We start from the raw sequence: 9,430 nt of genomic DNA on the forward strand, positions 1-9,430 counted from the left end.
AAAAATATCAAAATAGATTTGAAGGTGTGCACACAGCAAAAGGACATCCTTAACAAAATTTCGAGGAAGATAATATGAACTTCATATAATTACCGTGAAAGGTTAAACTAACTAATAATGATTGAATTAGAATTAAGCTTATGATAGAAAGTCATACATTTCATGGGATAATGGGATCATGAAGCTTTTATACCCTCAAATCCTTACCATATAAATTTCAAAAGAAAATCTTAGAAGGAAATCTCGAAATAAAGAAAAGTGGCTTTGAGGCGATCGATGCCAAGTGCAATCTTAATTGAATTTAATCAAGACATTATTCAAAATAGGCAGAGTAGAGGTATTGCTCTAAGAAATTTAAAAAGGAAAGCAAGAATTAAAAATTTCCTGATAGGGAAAAATGTTTTCACTGAACATGTATGAGAATGGCTAATTGCTTTGTTTTATTTTTAATCTACAGAACTATTGAAAATAAATTAACTACATAAAACAAACTAACTAAATTAATTCTACTCCTATTCTAACCATATACATGGAAATGATTAGGTATAGTCATATTTCCAGTGTAACCATTCTCTCATTTTTATTCCCGCATATATGTACAGTTCAAATGTTAGTAATAAACATACAAATCTAACTAAACTGAGGAAAATAAATCTTAAATCAGAATGTACAGTTATTGTTAGCAACTTAATTAAAATCTCTTTTTCTTGAAATTTCTTTTCCAATTGAATACCAATTGGATCATAGAAATCTGGATGAATTTCTATTAAAAAATGGAAAATGTTCAAAGGAAGAGATAACAGGCCAGATTGTGAAGATGAGCTTTTAAATTCAAAGGCCTGGAAAGAATTGTTAATATTATGTACAAATGTTAATCTATTAACAATCTCCTTTGAGAGAAAATTTTCCAAATATTTTTCAAATGAATTAATGAAAAATGAATGGAAATCTGTTAAATACAATTGAAAATTATTAATTGAATTAAAATGTTGGCCAGATTGTAAAAATATATCCTCTAGTTGAGATTGTCTTTGAAGCTTTTGATAAGAAATGAACATCAATTGACATTGACATGTTAACAGCTCTTGATGTTCATGGTTATAATATGAAACTTCAATTTTCCAATAAGGCAATTCATGAATTGAGTGTTTGATAATAAAGTGCTCAATATGGCAGCATAAAGTGTTAAAATTCTGAAAAATAAAATCAGAAAATAAATCTAAATTTAAACAAAATAAGTGTGAAAGAAAAACTAAAATGAAATCACTATTTTTACAACTAATGTTACAGCACAATTGGGATTGTTTTGAAATGATTTATTTTTCACAAGGATTGGCCAAAATTATGGAATTTGAATAATTTCGAATTCCAACTTGTGAACTAGAAAACGAATTATGATTATGAATAGGAATGAGAGTTTGATTATGATATGAATCATAAGTTGGAATGTTTTCTTGAATGGTAAAATCATGAAGATAATTTGTTACCCTAAAATGAGGATAGGTTGGGATAATTCCTAAATTGAAGCGTTCCTCATTCTCAGATGTTATTTGAATTTTCTCATGAGGATTCTCTTGAGAGGAATAGAAATCAACATCCTCAATGTCAGAGTAATTATCATAAATGACTTCACAATATTCTCTACAATTCCCTTCTATCTCATCCAATATATCCAAACAAGGCAGAACAAGAATTTCATGTTCATTAGTGGCAAAAGAATGATCAATAATTGCTTCTCTATCTTGATAAAAACTTAATGGTAATTCATTTAGATCAGCCTCTGTATTTTCTGAAATATCATTAATACCAAGAGGGGAAAAATTACCATCATTAAAAATATCAGGATAAAGGGAAAAATGTGAACCTGAAACAATGCATTTAAAACTATCTCTGTTTGAGAACTCTTGTGCATTATGCTCATTGTAAATTTCAGATTGCAAATCATTCCTTTATATGCTCATGCTTTCTTGAAGAAGGCTGCTTTGGTGTTGTGATTTCGGCATTTTCTCATCATGGAGAAATTCAGAAATTTGTACAGCAGTTTGCATTTTATTTAGTTTGATTGATGCTTATACTTGCTGATTTGCGATTTGATTTTCTGAATTTACTTCAAAGTAGCTTTCAGATTTCAAGGCGGCTTTTTCTCCAAAATTGTTGTTGTTGTCTTCTTGCATTTGAATGGAAATATTTTCCAAGCTTTGTAAAACCACTTCATCACAATTTATTTGGACATCCATATTGGAATTCTCATTTATATTGGAAGGGGATGGAACAAAACTTGAACTAATTTCATATGGATTGGGAATGGGAGGAAGAGAACAAATATATTCAAACCAATCTAGTGATTCTTCTTCCGTAGGTTTATCCTCATCTTTAAATCTTAAACAATTCAAGCGAAATCAAATATTAAAATCATTAACAGACTCATTTTCAAACCTTCGTAGATATTCAATTTCTTCACATACCTGTTCATAATCATAGCTGTCAAATTTACAAATGAAAATTGTAACAAATTGATCCCAGTTGTGGATTGAGGCAACTGGAAGAGTTCTACACCAGTTTCTGGCTTTTGCTGCAAATGTGAGAGTAAAAATTCTGCATAAGATGCCTTCATCAATTCCTTGAAAATCATAATTTGAAACATTTTGAATAAATTGAAAGACATGATTAAAAGCAGAAGAATTTCTCTTACCATTGAACTTTACCTGAGACAAGAGTCTTACCACTTCGGGTGGAGTATTGGAAGATGCACGTCCATGGATACAACTCCAAATTGGAAGTTTAAGAGGAGCCATCACAATAAATAAAATATTAAAATTGAAAAGACTCCAACAGACAAAAAGTCTCAGGCCCTCCTTCTAGCGCCAAAAATGTTGATGCCTCGAAAATCGCTGCAACAACATTGGGGGATAACCACCCGGTCCGGACCTTAAAGCAACTCCTTTTCCATTTGGTGTGGTGGCTCCGACTGGTTTAACTAGGTCCAGTTACCTTCTCCCTATTGCTATTGGTTTATAATGTATCTTTAACTACCAATAGACAGGGATATCAGATCACTTCTTCTTGTTGATCAGGCAAGAGAATGACCCTTAAACTGATTTGGGTTCAACCAAGCCACAACTAAAATTTTGCCTCTTTAAGGAGAGGACTTAAAATAATGTAGAATTTACTCTAAATGCAAGCTTATTCTATGATGCAAACAAAACAAACTAATCTAAATCCTATCTTAATTAGGCAGATATAGATCTAACCCAACTAAGAGCAAGATAATTAAAGTATTGGGATTTATATATGTTTTGTTTATAATGAATATCAAGTTAATGAAGTAGTTCAATTAACTAATATTATGGATATCAAAACACATCTTATTGAGACCTCTTAACTGAAATAATAAACCAACAACATTCCCGGAAGTAGTTCACAAAAATGAAATTAATTATCAAATCAGTAAATCCAATAATTGAATAATGATATGTTGAAATAGTTCACAACACATTACCATTCAATAAATCAGTTTTATAAGACAGATTTCTGAGTAAATAGTTACTCAGAAATCAGATTTTAATTCATAAGAACAGAGATACCTAATAACAATATTGAGACAAATTATCCATATTGACAATAGTGCACAAACATGAATAAAATGAGACATTCCTGTTACTATAAAATGAAACTGATATTTGAAACAATAGTATTAGAAGTATTAATTTATTGCATCCATTTCTCTGATCTTGGTCTCCAACAGTCATTTACATTGCTTGAACTTCTGCCTTCAAAACTAGAGCCACAATAGTGCAAACTCTGCCCCTCATACATAATTCAAGATACAAAGGAAAAATCTTCAATAATCCCCAGATCTGAGATTTTCTCTCCTCTCTCCTACAACTCTAAATTCCTATTACAGTAGTGCTTTTAGAAGTCTAGAATTGCAGAGGAGAGCAGCCCCTATTCCATTTTGCAATCTATTACTTATACTATTTGTGAAGGAATTCTTGAGAGAAGAGTTTGTTGAAGAGAAATCTGCTAAATCCAATTTTACTTGCTCAAAATTCTGATCTTCAATTGTTGTAGCATTCTCATTGATTGAGATCTTTTTCTCCATATTTCTTCCACTTTTTTCCTGCAAAAAGAACTTAAAATAAATTAAAATGCAACAATAAAATCAAAATGTCATTGCTGGCAATTAAATCAAATCCAATCAAATTCTATTTAAATAAATAATTGAAAATAGAATATAAGCTCCCTATTGATATTTGGGGTGGTTTAATTGGCCAAAGATATTATTAACCAATGGATCTGCAATTAGAAGAGGCTTTGGACAAATGAAAATGAAGAAAATAACTCAGAAAATTGATTTTGTTTTCAAAATTCGGAGTTTGATCTTCTGCTTGATTTTTGACCCAATAAATGATTAAATCTGTTAGTGAAACCTCCTAAAAAATGTTCTCCTTGATTTTCTCTTTCCAACGAGCCGTCTTGGGCCTCATTTGGCCAAGTATAGTTCAATTTATGAGCTTCCAAAGTTGATGGATCAAATCTGATGTAAATCTGGAAATTCTATTGCTAGGCTAAAAAGAGAATTTGAATTAAAATTTTAATCCTAAATTAGAATTCTAATTATCTAATAATTATTTCTAATTTAATTGTTAAATTAAACTAAACTAATTATTTAATAAACTACTATTAATTAATGTTAATCTAAATAATTACCATAATTAATTATTTATAACCTATTTAATATTAATTTAAATAATATTTAAATTTAATTTAATTTAATTAATTAAATTTTATATTAATTAATCAATATAAAATAAAACATTAAATATTATCAATTATTATAAACTTAAAATTATAACTACCTTTATTATTTTCACTCATACGTATGAGTGTCCAAGGTTTAAAACAAAACTCAAGTCTTTTATCTTACATATGAGTCTTTTAATTTAAGTTAATGCCCACATGCCTTATCACGCCATCGGATATCAGCGATCGGGAAGAATGGAGGGGTTGCTAAACTTGTGTCTCATAAAAGCTCTGATGCGATAAAACTTGGTTAATGCCACTTTGTTTGGTCAATGCTCCCTTTGACTTATGTTTATCGGATCGGAACATGGCTATCGGGCTTTTAAAACAATACAATACAAAATCCCCGATCCGATATCGCATCGGGGTATGATGTGTATCGGGGCTTTTTAAAATGTGTTCCGAATAAAATTTCCGACTCGATCTATATTTTTTTATATATTAAATTTTAGTTTAATTAAATTAATTATATTTTAAATAATAATTAATTGAATTAATCTAAGATTTAATATTAAAAATCAATTTTTATTTTGGTTTTATTTTATGAGGGTTATTTTATAAACTACAGCCACTCTTAATAAAAGTAAAAAATATAAAAATAAACTACAGCCACTGCGAAAATTTTGGGTTTTTGAGATTAATAATTGATTTAGAAATTGGAGTAAATTTCTTAAATCTCAATACTTAATGATTTGGCTGCATAACTAAAAATGAAAAATGTTAGTAAAAACTCGCCACGGGTTAATATTTAAAATGAATGCGTTATTGAACTAATTTATTTACAAAATGCAATATTGTAGATTTTATGCATTTTTAACCCAGGCTACATAAATAATCAGACTTTCAAAGGAGTGCCATTTTCAAACCAGTTGACCAAATGAGGCAAAACAAACGTCAATGGGAAGCTTATAAAAAATCGATTCTAATAAAGCAATCAAAACAAGAATCCAAAGAAAACGAAAAATTAACAAAAGCGTAGGGCAATCAACTAAATAAAAATCCAAGAAGGTGTTTAACCAAAATTTTTATAGAAAGGGTCCCCATTATTTGAGTTGAGCAAGTCAAAAATGGGGGGTTGTGTTTTTACCACAACAGAAACCAAAACAGCTGCAGCATGGTAGTGGAAAAGATCACAGAGAACTAGAAGGGGCATTCATCTAACCACATTCTCACACATGAAGAGAAGACTATGGGGACATAGAGAAAAATGAAGAATGCGAGAGAGAATTATGGAAGGAGAACAAAAGGAAAGCTCTTAGAAAGATGGGGAGGAGAATTAATTTTGTTATAGGGAGAAAGCCATGGCATAGGACGAAAAGTGTAGATAGCTTTATGATGCGATTGGAATGTAGGGAGTAGAGCAATCATTTGGTTTTGGGTGGAGGTGAGCCTCTGGATTCCCAGTTTTAGCTTGTAATGGTAGAGCCACAATTCTTATTGAAGTAGTTGGTGGGTGGACGTGGATGGTCCTATGGAGTCTATGTTTCAGCTGACACAATTGGTTTAACCCCTTAAGCACTTATCCTCAAGCTCTAAAATCTAGCTCAGAGGTGACTACTGCAATAAAAGATTGGTTGCAATGTATCTAAGGTTGGGTGGAGAGTTGAAGTCTCAATCTCAGTTTTCAGGCCCTTCATTACCACGAGGGCTTCACTGGGGGAGAAATACCATACAACATGAATTCATATTGGGGGATATATATTGAAAAAGAAATGACATAATATTTTGGGGGATATATAGAGGCTAAAGGGTTTTTATATTGGAAGGTATAAAAAATAGAGCTCAAAGTTAATGAAAAAATATAAAGGGGTATAAAAAATGTTAATGAAAAAAGGATACCTACAATATCTAATGAAAGTAGGGGTTTTTGAAATTGGGTAGTTGTATTGGGTTCATATTGCTAGGCAAGAGGGTTAAATAATGTGATTTTTAGAGGTATTTTCCAATATGTAGTCAAATTAACGGTATTGTTTAGTATGCCACGAATGCACGTGATATGTCAGAGGTTCATTGAGTGAAGCCCCCATGCTCATTACCTGATAAGTACTCATATAGCTTTGTATGCATGTAAACCTCGTAACTTTTTTTATTGTGATGTTTATGTCCATTATGATTGTATAGAATAACTCTTGCATGATATTGGGAATGGTATGGTTCTATGTGATTAATGTTGAATGGTTTGGTTCCGATCTCTAAATTTATTTAGAGCTTAAGACTTAGCATAGTGGTTGGGTATAGGACGTATTTGAACTTCTGCATCTCATTTAATCATGTATGCATAGACTGTATAGTATCAGTGGGTATGTGTTGTCTAATTATTGTGTGAGGCATGGGTATTATTAGATATGTTGTGCATAAGTACATCATGTTTCTATTTAATGTGTTGTTATTATGTTAAAAAAATTATTGAGGGATATTGTTTTTCTATATAACAAGGTATGTTAGTGTCTTGTGTAAGGGTTTCAAGGAATGGTTTATTCGTGTATCCAACCTGAGTCTACAAATTGGTATAATGGCATGTGTATGAAGAGGTAGACAACCTTTGTTAATTAATTGGATAATTGTATGAAAATGATGTGGCTAGTGGGCCTTGGTTTATAAATTGTAAGGCTCAAGGGGAATATCATTTGCATGTGTGTGTATGTTTTTGCAGGCTACAGGCTAAGTTGGGTTGAGTTCTTTCAAAGCTAAAAATAGATAGTGTAGTATTTATATGTGTGTGTGCGTGTGTGTGTGTGTGCAGTGGTTTAATGGCCATCACCGAGTCTCAGCAAAGCTTAGGAGGCATATTGCAGATTGGATTGTACACACACACACACACACACACACATATATATATCCACATGCACTTGGATCCCTATTGAAGGCCTCTTGCATTTGCACTAGTAATTGGTAAAGCAAGCGGGGTTGGAACCATTAAGTCTGGAGCATAGGACTTCGAAAGAAAATGATGTGAACCCCTTGGAACCATGCGAACGAGGGTTTTGACCAAGTGCACAAGCGAGGGTGATATGAGCTGTAAATCATAAGCCATTTATCCACCATCAGATGAACCCTTGAGTTTCCAATGGGGCGCCAGGAAAATCTCGTCAGCATTCATTTACCAGGATGACATGACGAATTGGGCCTGTGTGTTGGGAGAGTGACATGAAATATGTGCTAATTTTATAATTGGTTAAGTCAAATAAGAAGGGGGTTAGCGCATATTTTAACATGGATCGTGTGGAGGAAATCTAGATCATTTATATGAGCTGAGCAGCTTCTTCGTTGTATCATCTCGGAAGTATTGCACCCTAGTGGTTTTCAAAGGAGGCCCTGTTCGGATCTTCCTAGATAAAATCCTTGAGACGATGTGATAGTGGGGTCGTGAACCCATATTTTTCATATTGAGGTGGAAAACCCTGAATTCTCATATAACATGAAAATGTGCATTACAAGGGGTTGGAATTGGTGTTGGGACCCAAGATGACGAGGGACGTGACATGGTAGGGAGGGTGATGTGGTTCCCTTGTGGTGTGCCACGTGGTACCTTGTTTCAACCTTTTTACAATTCCAAGGGGGCTTAAATCATGTGACATGTGGCAGTCACAGAGGAGGCCACGTGGAGGGTGATGTCACCCCAAAGAAAAGGGTTTTTGACATCACCCCGACACCTTGTCCCTAATGATTTTTTATGGAGTCGAGTGCAAACCTACAAGGATTTAATCCCTAGGATGAGGTGGTTGTGGTGGGGTCCATGTGCATAGGTGTAAGGGAGTGAGATCCTAGTGATTGGTTGAAGAAGAATTGAGGTGGCAGGTGTCCAGGTGGACTTCCACATCACCTCGACAATTTGGAGGTCTTGGAAAAGAGAATATGTTGTGACGACGTGGCATGGTGGAACCCGGGCATGTCGCGGTAGCTAATAGTGTTGGGACATGTTGAAGGAGGGGTCCACTAGGGGTCATTGTAACCCCAAAAAGTCTTCTTTGGAAATTTCCATGGGAAGCGGCATTGGAACCCCACCCCCAGGATTTTATTCACGAGGTGACATGGCCAAAGGGTCTGCACTCGTGTGCATTGCATATATTATACATTATGTTGTAGGTTGGGCCTCATGAACCATAACAAGGGGTTAACATGTGACAAAGTGTGAGTGGGTCGGTAGTTGTGTAGAACTGCCATGTGGGTGGTGTCAGGGCCAGGACATGGATAACCATGTGGGTACCACGTGGGCACCACATGGCCTACTAGAGTAACATGGCACTATATGATAGGCCAATATTTGAACAATCATATCTTTTGTTCTAGGAGTCGAATCAAGGAAAATTTATACCATTGGAAAGGTCTTTATGAGATGAACGCAACAACATCGTCCGTTTTAAGTTCTAAGGAAGTCGAAAAATGTCAAAAAAAATTAGACCCCATTTCTATAAGTGGACTTTGGAGGTCACGTCATCAAAGTAATTGTCTCCTTATACCTCTAGTAGGGGTTGTGGATAGTAGGGGGTATGTTACAATATTTCTCCTCCCAATATGATCCAATCTACAAACGCATTGCACAAACTATAAAATTAGGCTTAACTTATTGGCCAAGTTTGTTGAATCACTTCACCTTTTTACAAGTTATTCCATCTATCCTATCCTA

Source organism: Pinus tabuliformis, chromosome 6 (assembly GCF_031772625.1).
Source record: "Pinus tabuliformis cultivar Carrire ecotype Pingquan chromosome 6, CPIR1, whole genome shotgun sequence".
Taxonomy (NCBI): domain Eukaryota; kingdom Viridiplantae; phylum Streptophyta; class Pinopsida; order Pinales; family Pinaceae; genus Pinus; species Pinus tabuliformis.